Raw genomic sequence first — 16,680 nt, 5'->3', positions numbered from 1 at the left:
GATGGGAGAAGGGAATTATAATTATTGTATTCAGGGCACAACGGCCACTGGCCACAAAAGGCATGGATTCTTTTAGGGGGCATTACGGCCACACAAACTGGATGCCGCCAGTAAATTGGAGGCATTATCAAGTGCTTGTCAAATTGTGAATGAGAGACTATTGGAGTGTGTACAGCCTGCACAAAAAAACTCAGCAGAGCCCATGCCTTTCATGCAAATGTTTTCAAATCATCATTAGAGTCGCATCGTGCAGCGTTAGAATGGATTAAAAATTGTTTGGAGAAAATATCCTTTCTATTTTATTCAGCTTTGTTTAATTGTATTCTTCATACTATAAAAGTATCTAAAAATAATGCCACAGAATTCTAAGAAAACCTTGTCTGTTAAATGAACTAGCATAGCCCACAGCCATTTGGCCTAGCCAGATCAGGGCCTAACATAAGGGCATCTCAGAGTATGCTATTCTGTACATTTGAAATAGAGATTTTCTTCATGTCATATTTCTTTAGAAATAAATAATGGATTTATTGTGATGGTGTGGGCTATATATATTAGATGGATTTATTAGACTGCAAATGTAGATGTTCCAAAGGTCTGCATCAGTGGCTGATAGGCTATGCTTGGAATCCAGGAGATGCTACATGTGTTTATATTCATTAACAATCAATGAAACCGGCAGTTATTTGCGTGACAATCACCAGCTGACAAAAATATTTGAATTCCTAATTCTATGGTCGCCAACCTCATGATCGGCATTCTAGAGAGCCACTCTTTAGTCATTGCCATGGGAACAGGACATACTCAAACTTGCAGGAAGGATTGCTAGAGGAAGTGCAACACCCCAGACACAATGAGCATTAGCTGTCTGTTTAAAGAAAAACTGACTGTGACGCGCTGTTGTATTTACAACAAAAATGTTGTGTTCCTAATGTGTGAGTCTAGAATGGAATCTTACTGTCATTAAATATAATGGAGATTATCGGAGCTTATCGGAGATATTCAACTTCCTGATGAATATAGATAGGGTAATTCTCAAGGAAACCACTTTGTCACCAACAGTGGTGTGTATTCATGTGTATTTAATAATTTTCCTTTAATTGGCAAGAGGCTGAATATTTCTCGCTGGAGAAAGAATCTGAGCGGATGCTCTGTCTCTCCATGTGTAGCTCATCTATCTGATGCTGTCTGATCAAAAAGAGTATGACATTGTTGCCAGCCGTAGCATAGAATGCAAAGCCAGACAGTATTTGGCCTCCCTACAATAATAGCCAATCAGCGTTGAGCTGAACTGAGTGAGCTCAACTGTGAATGTTCCTGGCACACCAAAAGAAAAGTGTCAAGTGAAACTAGTTTGGATTTAGCTTCACACCAATCACATCACATCAAAATCAAAACTTCATTGACAGAAAACTTGAATTGTTGCTTTTGTTGTGTTGTCCACCGATGCCTAGCTAGCTAGCTAAAATCGTCCCTTTCCTAAATTTGCCATGGGTGGGGATAGGGATTTGGACTTATGTTTTGACTTAATTCTCCGTACTGGCCAATGATTATAACGACGATTTTGATACAACCAGAAATTCATACATTGTGCACCTGGCCAGAGAGGATGGAAGTTCAATATATAGTTCAATACGTAGCTAGATGTAGGATAGTGAGCAAGCATTTTAGCCAAGTAAATCAAATCAAAATCAAATTGTATTGGTTATATACACATGGTTAGCAGATGTTAATTTGAGTGTAGCGAAATGCTTGTACTTCTAGTTCCGACAATGCAGTAATATCTAACAATTCCCCAACAACTACCGAATACACACAAATCTAGGGGTGAATGAGAATATGTCCATACAAGAATATGTCCATATAAGTATATGGATGAGCAATGGCCAAGCGGCATAGGCAAGGTGCAATATAGATGGTATAAAATACAGTATATACATGTGATATGAGTAATGTAAGATATGTAAACATTATTTAAAGTGGCATTTTTTAAAGTGACTAGTGATCCATTCATTGAAGTGCCCAGTGATTGGGTCTGAATACAGGCAGCGGCCTCTCTGAGTTAGTGATTGTTATTTAGCAGTCTGATGGCCTTGAGATAGAAGCCGTATTTCAATCTCTCGATCCCAGCTTTGATGTACCAGTACTGACCTCGCCTTCTGGATGATAATGGTGTGAACAGGCAGTGGCTCGGGTGGTTGTTGTCCTTGATTATCTTTATGGCCTTCCTGTGACATCGGGTGCTGTAGGTGTCATGGAGGGTAGGCAGTTTGCCCCCGGTGATGCATTGTACAGACCGCACCACCCTCTGGAGAGCCTTGTGGTTGAGGGCGGTGCAGTTGTCGTACCAGGCTGTGATACAGGCCGACAGGATGCTCTCGATTGTGCATCTGTAAAAGTTTGTCAGTGTTCTGGGTGACAAGCCAAATTTCTTCAGCCTTCTGAAGTTGAAGAGGCGCTGTTGCGCCTTCTTCACCACACTGTCTGTGTGGGTGGACCATTTCAGTTTGTATGTGATGTGTACGCCGTGGAACTTAAAACTTTCCACCTTCACTGCTGTCACTTCGATGTGGATAGGGGGGTGCTCCCTCTGCTGTTTCCTGAAGTCCACGATCATCTCCTTTGATTTGTTTTCATCCAAATGGGATAGGACAGTATGCAGTGTGATGGCAATTACATCATCTGTGGACCTGTTGGGGCGGCATGCAAACTGAAGTGGGTCTTGGGTGGCTGGTAAGGTGGAGGTGATATGATCCTTGACTAGCCTCTCAAAGCACTTCATAATGACAGAAGTGAGTGCTACGGGCAGTAGTCATTGAGTTCAGTTATCTTTGCCTTCTTGGGTAAAGGAACAATGGTATCCGTAAACACACCAGCCAGCTGGTCTGCTCATGCTCTGAGGATGCAGCTAGGGATGCCGTCTGGTAGCCTATGACAACAAAAACTAAAAGTGTGTACTCTATTACGGTCATAGAACATTTATTCAACATGAAAGAGAAGAGGATGGCATTGGTGTGAGTAGGGTGAGTCAACGTGTGTTTTCTACTTGCACGCTCACACATACACACACACACAGAAATTCGTACCATGGACAGCCACAATATATTTAGCTTACATTGATTGGACTAAATTGTTTTTGGTGTCTTTTAGTTGTCACTGTATTTGTCTAAACATACAGTAGGTGATTTGATGATGTTGAAATATTGAAGTTGAAATGGTGCTAGAATAGTGGAAGTGGCTCCTGTTTTCTTTGCGACTTGTGGTTCTAAATCAATAGTTGTTAAGTAGTCCGAAAATTTGGGAAACTTTTAACTTACTTGACCATGTTGTAGGTTGTGTAACTGTTTGTTACATACAGTCCTTCTGGAAGGTTCTCACATCTCCACAGAGATGGAGCTCTGTCAGAGTGACCATCGGTTTCTTGGTCATCTCACTGACCAAGGCCCTTTTCCCCCGGTTGCTCATTTTGGCCAGCTCTATGAAGAGTCTTGGTGGTTCCAAACTTCATCCATTTAAGAATGATGGAGGCCTCTGTATTCTTGGGGGCCTTCAATGCTTCAGACATTTTTTGGTACCCTTCCCCAGATCTGTGCCTCAACACAATCATGGCTTGATTTTTGCTCTGACATGCACTGTAAACTTTGGGACCTTATATAGACAGGTGTGTGCCTTTCCATATAATGTCCAATCAATTTAATATACCACAGGTGAACTCCAATCAAGTTGTAGAAACTTGATTGGATGATCAGGGATGATAAATGGAAACAGGTGTCACGGTTTTCTGTATGAGAAGGAGAGTCGGACCAAAATGCGGCGTGTGGATTGCGATCCATGTTTAATAAACAAACGTAAAACACGAATCGATACAAACACTACAAAACAATAAACGTAACGAAAACCGAAACAGCCCTATCTGGTGAAAACACAGAGACAGGAACACTAAGGACAATCACCCACAAAACACCCAAAGAATATGGCTGCCTAAATATGGTTCCCAATCAGAGACAACGATAAACACCTGCCTCTGATTGAGAACCACTTCAGACAGCCATAGACTTAACTAGATAACCCTACTAAGCCACAAACCCAATACCTAACAAAACCCCAGGACAAAACACACCACATACAAAAACCCATGCCACACCCTGGCCTGACCAAATAAATGAAGATACACAAAATACCTCGACCAGGGCGTGACAGAACCCCCCCCCCCCCCCCAAGGTGCGGACTCCCGGACGCACATCAAAACAATAGGGAGGGTCCGGGTGGGCGTCTGTCCAAGGTGGCGGCTCTGGCGCGGGACGTGGACCCCACTCTAGCAATGTCTTAGTCCCTCCTCCTCGCATCCCTGGATAGTCCACCCTCGCCGCCGACCATGGCCTAGTAGTCCTCACCCAGAACCCCACTGGACTGAGGGGCAGCTCGGGACTGAGGGGTAGCTCGGGACTGAGGGGTAGCTCGGGACTGAGGGGTAGCTCGGGACTGAGGGGTAGCTCGGGACTGAGGGGTAGCTCGGGACTGAGAAGAAGCTCAGCACTGAGAGGAAGCTCAGCACTGAGAGGAAGCTCAGGCAGGTAGTTGGATCCGGCAGATCCTGGCTGGCTGGTGGTTCTGGCAGATCCTAGCTGACTGGCGGATCTGGAAGAGTCTGGTTGACTGGCAGATCTGGAAGAGTCTGGTTGACTGGCAGATCTGGAAGAGTCTGGTTGACTGGCAGATCTGGAAGAGTCTGGTTGACTGGCAGATCTGGAAGAGTCTGGTTGACTGGCAGATCTGGAAGAGTCTGGTTGACTGGCAGATCTGGAAGAGTCTGGTTGACTGGCAGATCTGGAAGAGTCTGGCTGACTGGCAGATCTGGAAGAGCCTGGCTGACTGGCAGATCTGGCTGACTGGCAGATCTGGAAGAGTCTGGCTGACTGGCAGATCTGGAAGAGTCTGGCTGACTGGCAGATCTGGAAGAGTCTGGATGACTGGCAGATCTGGCTGCTCCATGCTGACTGGCTGCTCTGGCTTCTCCATGCTGACTGGCTGCTCCATGCTGACTGGCAGCTCTGGCTGCTCCATGCGGACTGGCTGCTCCATGCTGACTGGCGGCTCTGGCTGCTCCATGCTGACTGGCGGCCCTGGCTGCTCCATGCTGACTGGCGGCCCTGGCTGCTCCATGCTGACTGGCGGCCCTGGCTGCTCCATGCTGACTGGTGGCTCTGGCGGCTCCTTGCAGACTGGCAGCTTTGGCGGCATCCTGCAGACTGGCAGCTCTGGCGGCTCCTTGCAGACTGGCAGCTCTATGCAGACTGGCAGCTCCTTGCAGACTGGCAGCTCCTTGCAGACTGGCAGCTCCTTGCAGACTGGCAGCTCCTTGCAGACTGGCAGTTCTATGCAGACTGGCAGTTCTATGCAGACTGGCAGTTCTATGCAGACTGGCAGTTCTATGCAGACTGGCAGTTCTGAACAGGCGGGAGACTCCGGCAGCGCTGTAGAGGAGGAAGGCTCTGGCAGCGCTGGACAGGCTACGCGCACTGTAGGCCTGATGCGTGGTGCTGGCACTGGTGGTACTGGGCCAAGGACACGCACAGGAAGCCTGGTGCGGGGAGCTGCTACCGGAGGGTGGAGGTGGTACTGGGTAGACCGGGCTATGCACCCGCACCGGAGACACCGCCCGGTCTCTCTAGCCCCCCGGTAAGCACAGGGAGTTTGCGCAGGTCTCCTACCTGGCGTAGCCACACTCCCTGTTAGCCCCCCCCAATACATTTTTGGGGCTGACTCTCGGGCTTCCGTCCGCGCCGCCGTGCTTGCTTTGCCAACTCCATTCTCCGATAACCTTCCGCGCACTGCTCCATCAAATCCCAGGCGGGCTCCGGCACTCTCCCTGGGTCGACCGCCCACCTGTCTATCTCCTCCCAAGAAGTATAGTCCATACTGTCCTCCTCTTTGGGCTGCTCCTGTTGCCTCTTCTCCTGCTGCACCTTTGGGCGGCTACACTCCCCTGGTTTAGCCCAGGGTCCTCTCCCGTCGAGGATTTCCTCCCATGTCCAGAAATCCTTATTGCGCATCTCCTCTTTGGGCTGCTCCTGCCTGTTGACACGCTGTTTGGTCCTTTTGTGGTGGGTGATTCTGTCACGGTTTTCTGTATGAGAAGGAGAGTCGGACCAAAATGCGGCGTGTGGATTGCGATCCATGTTTAATAAACAAACGTAAAACACGAATCGATACAAACACTACAAAACAATAAACGTAACGAAAACCGAAACAGCCCTATCTGGTGAAACCACAGAGACAGGAACACTAAGGACAATCACCCACAAAACACCCAAAGAATATGGCTGCCTAAATATGGTTCCCAATCAGAGACAACGATAAACACCTGCCTCTGATTGAGAACCACTTCAGACAGCCATAGACTTAACTAGATAACCCTACTAAGCCACAAACCCAATTCCTAACAAAACCCCAGGACAAAACACACCACATACAAAAACCCATGCCACACCCTGGCCTGACCAAATAAATGAAAATAAACACAAAATACCTCGACCAGGGCGTGACAACAGGATGCACCTGAGCTCAATTTCGAGTCTCATAGCAAACGGTATGAATATTTGTTTTTTATATTTAATACATTTTCAAAGATTTTTAAAAACTTGTTTCACATTGTCAGTATGGGTATTGCGTGTAGATTCATGAGGAAAAACATTTATTTAATCCATTTTAAAATAAGGCTCTAATGTAACAAAATGTGTAAAAAGTAAAGGGGTCTGAATACTTTCCAAATGCACTGTACATACATTTAAAAGTATGTGGACACCCAATCAAATGAGTGGATTTGGCTATTTCAGCCACACCCGTTACTGGCAGGTTTATAATATCGAGCACAAAGCCATACAGTCTTCATAGACAAACATTGGCAGTAGAATGGCCTTACTGAAGAGCTCAGTGACTTTCAACGAGGCACTGTCATAGGATGCCACTTTTCCAACAAGTCAGTTCATCAAAGAATGGCAGTCCGACGGACGAATCTGGGTTTGGCGGGTGCCAGGGGAACACTACCTGCTCGAATGCATAGTGCCAACTGTAAAGTTTGGTTAAGAAGGAATAATGGTATGGGTCTGTTTTTCATGGTTCAGGCTAGGCCCCTTAGTTCCAGTGAAGGGAAATCTTAAAACCTTTAGCATACAATGACATTCTAGAAGATTCTGTGCTTCCAACTTTGTGGCAACAGTTTGGGGAAGGCCCTTTCCTGTTTCAGCATGACAATGCCCCCTTGCACAAAGCAAGGTCCATACAGAAACGTTTTGTCGCGATCGGTGGGATGAATTGGAACGCCGACTGCGAGCCAGGCCTAATCGCCCAACATCAGTGCCCAACCTCACAAATTATTTTGTGGCTGAATGGAAGCGAGTCCATGCAGCAATGTTCCAACATCTAGTGGAAAGCCTTCCCAGAAAAGTGGAGGCTGTTAAAAGGGGTGACCAACTCCATATTAATGCCCATTATTTTGGAATGAGATGTTCGACGAGAAGGTGTCCACATACTTTTGGTCTTTTAGTGTATTAGGGGAGCCTTACTATAAATAAACCACTTGTTACGCACGTTGCCCTAATATGATGGTTTACATTGTCATGTCAGCATGACTTGTCAGGCGGCTCTAGCTGGATGGATGCTAAATGTTTGTGTGTTTATATGGTTGGTCTGTCTGGTTGTAGCTACGTTACTGCAGGAACACTGCAGAAGTGGACAAAGGGCAGTGTCCTTTCTCATGGTCCAGCGGACACTGGCAAGGCAAGCCTGAGCATGCAGACTTAATGAGATCAGTGAGGCGAGTCAGGCAGCCAGGAGCAAACATATGATATCCTTTCACTCACATGGACCCAATAAGCGCCCTCATACATATCTGTGCTGCCAACCCTGACCATGCAACCAGTCTTTGTTTTACATCGCAACAACTATTTACAGACTGAAATGTACATTTTTTTTGGTTTCTGTCAATTTCAGCGGTTGCCTTGGACACATGACGCATCTCTGGGCCTTTCCTTGTAACCATGGAGCTGGGAGTTGACAGGGCCTTCCCAGCATACGTCTCTCCGATGGAGTCCAAGGGCTGCAGTGGGCGACAGAAGACCAGGATTCCAGAGTTTATCCAGAGGAGTGGGACAGGCAGAACAACCCAACATTCCAAAGACAAAGGCGAGGAGAGGAGGAAAGGGGACAGCGGTGGTTCCAGGAAGAATGCTGACATGGCATCCACCTCCGGGTATATGAGTGACAGGAGGCAGTACACTATAAGGACCCCGGTGGTCACCACCACGGAGCAGCAGCAGGCCTCCATCCTAAAGAAATCATACGTACAGGAGCACCCAGAAAACGTAAGATGGGAGTGTATGTGCTTTGTAACAAATGCATTGACTGCTACAATTGTATGACTTCTGAGAAGTATAAAGAACACGTTAAATTTAGGTGACCTGATTTTTTATTTTTTTTGCTTTGAAACTATTTCTACTTCTACTATACAAATAATAACAATGAATACTACAGTGTATGTTAGCTGTACCTACTCCTACTCTATCCCTCACCATAGGAGCGACAGTGGGAAGGTAGCAGTAATGAAGCAGACCGTCATAGAGCAGACCATCAACAGTCCCCAAACAACCTCAACCCCTCTCAGGCTGACATCTCACCTTGCTCAGCTTCCAAAGAGGACCTCAACACCTCCCTGGGGATGTCAGACCTCAGGACCAGGTTGTCACATGAAGAACTCACCTTCAGGTCACCTGGGCAGCAGCCCCGGCCGACACAGCCCCTCCAGCCGACCCCTGGAGGTCCATAGCTTCTCTACTCCACTCAGACCCAAGTGGACCTCCACTCTGCTATCCTCCCTCTCGCCTTCCTACATCCCCAATTTGCGCCCCTCCAGACAGAGACGGACAGAGCTGAGAATGGTCGCAGGTGAAGTTTATCAATCACGTGAAGAGGGAGGGGAAACGTATCTAAATGTAGGCCCTTCAGTGGGCGACCCCCAGGTTCGCTCCAACCCTGCGCTCCACACCATGTCCCCCCACCAGGCCAACTCCTGGCCCTGTGCCATTTCCAGCTCCCTGCCCCACTCCCCAGACCGACACTCTTCGAGCTGGGACCCTGATAAGGAGTATCAGACCCTCCTGGACTACACCTACCCCCTGAGGCCAGGTAGGGGGGTGGGTGGATGGGATACCTCAGAGCTTGGGGGTGGGTCTCTCATTCAGACAGACCCAGGCCTCCTGGATTCGGGGATAGAACTGGACCGTCTCTGCAGCTCCATCAGCCTATCAGCTTTGGACTTTTCCCTAAGTGTCACGGCAGGGGTGGGCACTAGTAGGGCCAGGGAGATGGGGATGCTGGGTATAGGTCAGAGGTCATCTGAGCTGCGTGGGTTCTCACACTCCAAGTCCTCTGATGGTCGCCTCTCCACTAGCCCCTTCTTCTCTGCAGACCCTATTGGTCTATCAGTAGAGAGTCTGGACTATAGTGGAAGTGGTGGTGGTCTGAACCATTCACATCGTAGCGGGGGAGGTCACTACCGCCAACATGGCAGCTCCTCCTCCTCTTCCACCACGTTCATCCGCAGAACCAGTATCCTTCCCCGGCCAGGGTACCTCGGAGAGTGGGATTTGGACGAGGAGTTCTGGCCTCTCCCGGAGCAGTTGGAGGAGCTCCAGGGTTTGTCCCAGCAAGTCAGGGAGGTGACGGCCCAACTCAGCCAATCTGTCACAGCCTATTGGGACTCCATGGAGAGGGGGAACACCTCCGTCCAGTCCTGCATGACCATGGCAGAGAAACAGGAGGCAGAGGAGGAGAGAGAAGAACAGGAGCAGAATAAGGAGGAAGAAAGGGAGGAAGAGAAGGAGAAAGAGGAAGAGTCCATTTCTGAAGCACTTCAACACTTCAATAAAGGTATGTGTTGGTGGCAGCATTTTAGTAGGCTCTATTATTCTATGGTATTTTATAGTATTTGCAATAGTTTTTAATTTAGCACGTGTTTGACTTCAAATACTTTCCACCTTTGAAGCGAGCAATTGTGGGGAGTCCTTCCAGGCAGCCAGAGGCCCTGGTTTTAGGATGGAGGCTGGGGTAGTAAGCAGGGGAGTGAGAATGGCCAGTCTGAGGGAGGCGGCAGGCATGGTGGGTGGACTAACCCTGCCTGAGTTCCAGACGGGGAGCCAGGGGGAGCAGGAGCAAAGGGAGTCCCTCATGCAGCACATCCAGGTTAGGACAGAGAGCTACTGTAAGATGATCACTGTATTTTGTGGAATATAATGACAAGCATGTGCCACTTCCACCAATACAATGCAGCGTAATGCAATATGATACACCGCACAATGAAATACAATACACATTACACAATCAATGCAAGGTGTTGATAATGGAATATTGCATAATACATGTACAGTACATAGGTCTCATCTATCTTAAAGGTGCTACACACAGGATATATATATATATTTTCTTTCATTGCCAATTTGTCCATAATACATTGAGTGTACAAAACATTAGGAATGCCTCAATATTGAGTTGCATTTCCCAGAACAGCCTCAATTTGTTGGGGCATGGACTCTACAAGGTGTCGAAAGCATTCCACAGTTGGCTGGATTTCCTTTGGGTTGTGGACCATTCTTGATACACACGGGAAAAGCCCAGAAGTGTTGCAATTCTTGACACAAACCGGTGTGCCTGGCACATACTACCCTACCCCGTTCAAAGGCACTTCAATCTTTTGTCTTGCCCATTCACCCTCTGAATGGCACACATACACAATCCATGTCTCAATTGCCCCAAGGCTTAAAAATCATTTTTTAACCCGTCTTCTCCTCCTTCATCTACGCTGATTGAAGTGGATTTAACAGGTGACATCAATAAAGGATTATAGCTTTCACCTGGATTCACCTGGTCAGTCTATGTCATGGAAATAGCAGGTGTTCCTAATGTTTTGTACACTCAGTGTATCTGGCGCTAATAGTGGAATGATGGTGTTTCACAGTATTCATGTGATTGGCTGTGATATTTGCAAAAATTCTACACCGTTCGACCAATTTCACTTTATGTGAGAACTAGCGCTGGGGAGCGTAGGGAGTCATTGTACCATCTAAATCACCGTGAAACATCTTTTCAATAAGAAAAAATAGTCTTACTTTCGGGTTTTAGTTCACCAGCTTCAAACAGCTGTAAAAACAATATTTTTGGTTGCTGAAAATATATTTCTCAGCGATTTAGATGGTACAATGATTCCCTACACTATTCAGTATATTCAGTGTTTTCTCACATAAACTAAAACAAACTGAAGCACAGCCACAAAGTCAGAACAGCTTCCGCTCCGGCTGGAGAAATCAACCTGCGAATATCACAGCCAATCACAACACTGGCGGTTAAGTAATACTGCGAAACACTATCATTCCACTATTACGACCGATATATCATGGACATTTTCTGAAATTACAATGCACAAATTCAACAATAACACACATCCTATGTGTAGCACCTTTAAATACTACTAAGTGCAAATCCACGAACAAGCTGTTGTGGGGCAATTTGATATTAATTCTGCGACTTGCGACCTGTTTACCCATCAGACCTTCTGTTCTAACCTGGAGGTGCTCATCCAATGGCTGTACACGGTGGTGGAGAGGATGGAGGTACTGGAGCCGCCCACTGTGGACATCAAGAGTGTCAAGTCATCCCTGGCGGATTATAAGGTCAGTGGTGCACATACACAGATACTTTAAATTGTCATATAAATCAATTCTATATTTAATTCTTCGGGTGTACACTACTCATTTCTCAGCTTTATATCTTGGGAAAATTGATTAATCAACCCACTCTGCCCCCTTCTCTCTCTCTCTCTCTCTCTCTCTTAATATCTCTATATGCCTCTTTCTCCCCACTACCTCTGTTTTTCCCTTTGTCTTCTTCACCCCATCTCACTCTCTCCGTCCTCCTCGTTTTCTCCCTCCACAGAGGTTTCAGAGAGAAGTGAACACACACCAGCCCCTGACCACCTCTATTCTGCAAACTGGAGGGCTTCTCCTGGGTTGTTTGACCTCCACTTCTTCCGGTGACCCTTTCATCACTGACAAGTTACTCTTTGCCTGCAGCTATTTAATTTATACCTACTGTATCTCAGGTGTCACCCACCACCTGATATTTAGGACAGGTTTAGAAATGAGTCTGTCTTCACACAGGAATGATCCTGCTCTGAACTCAAGCGGATCAGCCTATCAGACTTCTTCTTAGTAAAGGGTGTGGAAGTGTTTAACCGAAAGAAGACGATGAGGCCAACACACCACCCTACACTATTTCCCTTTGTGAAATATGAAATACACTTGTGCTCCTTTACTAACGGAAGCGTAAAATGAATTGCATGACACAGCAACAACATCTGAAACTATTGAAGTGGGCGCTGCCTGTGATTTAAAGGACTCCACATTACAAATGACAAATGAGTTTACTTGTTTGTGTGAAGGCTACCTTGATCAAAGGGTATAATTAATTGTCTGCTAACAGTGGTGAGCTTGCCTATTTGTTTCAGTTCCCATATAGTTCAGTTTATACTACTCTCTCATCTCTCTTCCCCTGTCTCTCCCCCCTCTCTCTCTTCCTCTTCTTATGTCCCCCAGTTCTGAAAGAGACCCTCTGTCTTATTGAGAGGCAGTCCAAGGCGCTGGAGACCCACTCAGAGCACCACTTCTCCTCTATTATCTCGGTCATGGACAGACTGACCCAGCCCAGGGAGTCCAGTGGGAGAGAGGAGACCCAGGCAGGAGACCCGGATAGGATGGCGGTCCAGAAGACCGCTCAGTGAAGGCTCTACGGTTATGTAGAGATTGGGATATGATTACTCTATAGCACCCTCTAGTGACATGTTATCAGGTTTATTATTTATCATCAGAAGAAGTGCTCTAGTCGCACAAACTGGAATAATATAATGGTGCAGATAAAGTTCAGAATTACATAATTTCACGTGTACAACATCTAATGACCTGTATCACTAAAATAATGTATTTGGGTGTTTTTGGAGCCTTTGTTTGTGGTTTTCCACAGCCCCCATACTGCAGAGCATGCAACGAGGAAGTCTATTGCGGGTGGTTTCTCAAAACAAGGTGAAATCGCCCAAAAAGTGTCTGCACCCTTCTGTAGCATGCAATTTATATCACAAATAGACATTTGGTTAAAAAATAGTGAAACGATCCTTGCTGTGTTGAAAAGAGACCACTTGACTGTTGTCATGCTTTTGATTCATTATTTTGTTAAGTGCTTTTTAAATTTAAAGTGCCTTCAGAACGAATTCTCACCCCTTGACTTTTTCCACATTTTGTTGCTACAGCCTGATTTGAAAATGTATTAAATTGACATTTTGTGTCACTGATCTACACACGATACCTCACAATGTGAAAGTGGAATTATGTTTTCAGAAATTTTTACAGATGAATTAAAAATGAAAAGCTAGGGCCTCCCAAGCGGAGCAGCGATCTAAGGCACTGCATCAAAGTGCTTGAGGCATCACTACAGACCCGGGTTCGGTTGTGTCGCAGCCGGACGCAACCGGGAGATCCATGAAGCGGTACCCAATTGGCCCAGCGTTGTCCGGGTTAGGGGAGGGATTTGCTGGCCATGATGTCCTTGTCCCAATGCGCTCTAGTGTTTCCTTGTGATGGGCCGGGCGCATGCACACTGACTTCGGTCGCCAGTTAGTTGTACGGTGTTTCCTCTGACACATTGGTGCGGCTGGAGCAGCGATGGAAAAGACTGTAACTACCAATTTGATATCATGAAATTGGGGAGAAAAGCTGAAAAAGTATTCAACCTCTGTGTTATGACAAGCCTAAATAAGTTTAGGAGTAAAGATTTGCTTAACAAATCACATAAATTGCATGGACTCATTCTGTGTTCAATAATAGTGGATAACATTATTTTTGAATGACTACCCCATCTCTGGATCCCACACATACAATTATCTGTAAGGTCCTTCAATCAACTAGTGCATTTCAAGCCCAGATTCAATCACAAAGAGGTTTTTCAATGCCTCACAAGGGGCACCGATTGGTAGTGTACAAATATAAAAAAGTAGACGGTGAATCTCCCTTTGAGCATGGTGAGGTTATTAATTAGGCTTAATACACCCAGTCACTAAAAAGATACAGGTGTCCTTCCTAATTCAGTTACCGGAGAGGAAAGAAACTGCTCAGGGATTTCACCATGGTGATGGTAAACCAGTTACAGACTTTGGTTGTGATATGAGAAAACAGCATTGTAGTCACTCCACAATACTAACCTAAATGACAGAGTGAAAAAATGTAAGCCTGTGCAGAATAACAAATATTCCAAAACATGCACCCTGCACCCTTTCTACTGACTCTGAAAAACAAAAAGAAAGATGCCCAGGGTCCCTGCTCATCTGTGTGAACATGCCTTAGACATGCTGCAAGGAGGCATGAGGACTACAGATGTGGCCAGGGCAGTAAATTGCAATGTCCTTACTGTGAGGCGCCTAAGACAGCGCTACAGGGAGACAGGACGGACAGCTAATCATCCTCGCAGTGGCAGACCACGTGTAACAACACCTGCGCAGGATCGGTACATCCGAACATCACACTTGCGGGACAGGTACAGGATGGCAACAACAACTGCCCGAGTTACACCAGGAACGCACAATCCCTCCATCAGTGCTCAGACTGTCTGCAATAGGCTGAGAGAGGCTGGACTGAGGGCTTGTTGTAGGCCTGTTGTAAGGCAGGTCCTCACCAGACATCACCGGCAACAATGTTGCCTATGGGCACAAACCCACCGTTGCTGGACCAGACAGGAGGCAAAAAGTGCTCTTTACTGATGAGTCGCAGTTTTGTCTCACCAGGGGTGATGGTCGGATTCGCGTTTATCGTTGAAGGAACGAGCGTTACACCGAGGCCTGTACTCTCACAGCATCATCGGACTGAGCTTGTTGTCATTGCAGGCAATCTCAACGCTGTGCGTTACAGGGAAGACATCCTCCTCCCTCATGTGGTACCCTTCCTGCAGGCTCATCCTGACATGACCCTCCAGCATGATAATGCCACCAGCCATACTGCTCGTTCTGTGCGTGATTTCTTGCAAGACAGGAATGTCAGTGTTCTGCCATGGCCAGCGAAGAGCCTGGATCTCAATCCCATTGAGCACGTCTGGGAGCTGTTGTATTGGAGGGTGAGGGCTAGGGCCATTCCCCCAGGAAACGTCCGAGAACTTGCAGGTGCCTTGGTGGAAGAGAGGGGTAACATCTCACAGCAAGAACGGGCAAATCTGGTGCAGTCCATGAGGAGGAGATGAACTGCAGTACTTAATGCAGTTGGTGGCCACATCCAGGTACTGATGTTTGATTTTGACCCCGCCTTTGTTCAGGGACACATTATTCCATTTTTGTTAGTCACATGTCTGTGGAACTTGTTCAGTTTATATCTCAGTTGTTGAATCTTATGTTCATACAAATATTTACACATGTTAAGTTTGCAGAAAATAAATGCAGTTGACAGTGAGAGGACATGTCTTTTTTTGCTGAGTTGATGTGCATTCAAATTGCCATCTATAAAAAAAATGCAATTGTGTTCGTTGTCCGTAGCTTAAGCCTGCCCATACCATAACCCCACTGCCACCATGGGGCACTCTGTTCACAACGTTGACATCAGCAAACTGCTTGCCCACACGACGCCACACACGGTCTGTGGTTGTGAGGCCAGTTGGATTTTCTGCCAAATTCTCTAAAACTACATTGTAGATGGCTCATGGTAGTGAAATTAACATTCACTGCTCTGGCAACAACTCTGGTGGACATTCTGCAGTCAGCATGCCAATTACATGCTCCCTCAAAACTTGAGACATCTGTGGCATTGTGTTGTGTGACAAAACTGCACATTTTAGAGTGGCCTTGTCCCCAGCACAAGGTGCACCTGTGTAATGATCATGCTGTTTAATCAGCATAATACATATCTAATCAAGGTACAGAACATGACCAAAAGTATGTGGGGACACCTGCTCGTTGAACCTCTCATTCCAAAATCATGGGCATTAATATGGAGTTGCTCCCTCCTTTGCTGCTATAACAGTCTCCATTCTTCTGGGAAGGCTTTTCACTAGATGTTAGAACATTGCTGCAGGGAATTGCATCCATTCAACCACAAGAGCATTAGTGAGGTAGAACACTTGATGTTGGGCAATTAGGCCTGGTTCCCAATCGGTGGGCCAATTCATCTAAAAGGGTTGAGCTCAGGGCTTTGTGCAGGCAGTCAAGTTCTTTCACACCGATCTCGACAAATCATTTCTGTATGGACCTCGCTTTGAGCACTGGGGCATTGTCATGCTGAAACAGCAAAGGGCCTTCTCCAAACTGTTGCCACAAAGTTGGAAGCACAGAATCGTCTAGAATATCATTGTATGCTATAGCGTTAAGATTTCCCTTCACTGGAACTAAGGGACCTAGTCTAAATCATGAAAAAAAGCTCCAGACTATTATTTCTCCTCCACCAGACTTTACAGTTGGCACTATGCATTCGGGCAGGTAGTGTTCTCCTGGCATCCACCAAAGCCAGATTCATCCATTGGACTACCAGATGGTGAAGCGTTATTCATCACTCCAAATTAGAACGTTGTCTGCACTACACATCATTGTAGATGTGTAACGTAGGATGT

General features: G+C 46.4%; 1 pseudogene across 1 annotated transcript; it reads left to right on the top strand.

The window, feature by feature from the left end:
- The first annotated feature begins 7,993 nt into the window (after positions 1–7,993).
- Positions 7,994–13,307, top strand: LOC110502393 (centrosomal protein of 68 kDa-like; annotated as a pseudogene). Its single transcript, XR_016490952.1, has 6 exons — positions 7,994–8,360; positions 8,573–9,924; positions 10,040–10,236; positions 11,598–11,720; positions 11,983–12,079; positions 12,642–13,307. The product of XR_016490952.1 is annotated as a centrosomal protein of 68 kDa-like (transcript).
- Positions 13,308–16,680: the final 3,373 nt, after the last annotated feature.

Source organism: Oncorhynchus mykiss, chromosome 23, assembly GCF_057628025.1.
Source record: "Oncorhynchus mykiss isolate SJ-2025 chromosome 23, ASM5762802v1, whole genome shotgun sequence".
Taxonomy (NCBI): domain Eukaryota; kingdom Metazoa; phylum Chordata; class Actinopteri; order Salmoniformes; family Salmonidae; genus Oncorhynchus; species Oncorhynchus mykiss.
Note: the sequence above shows the minus strand (reverse complement) of the source record. Positions and strands in the feature narration are given on the sequence as shown.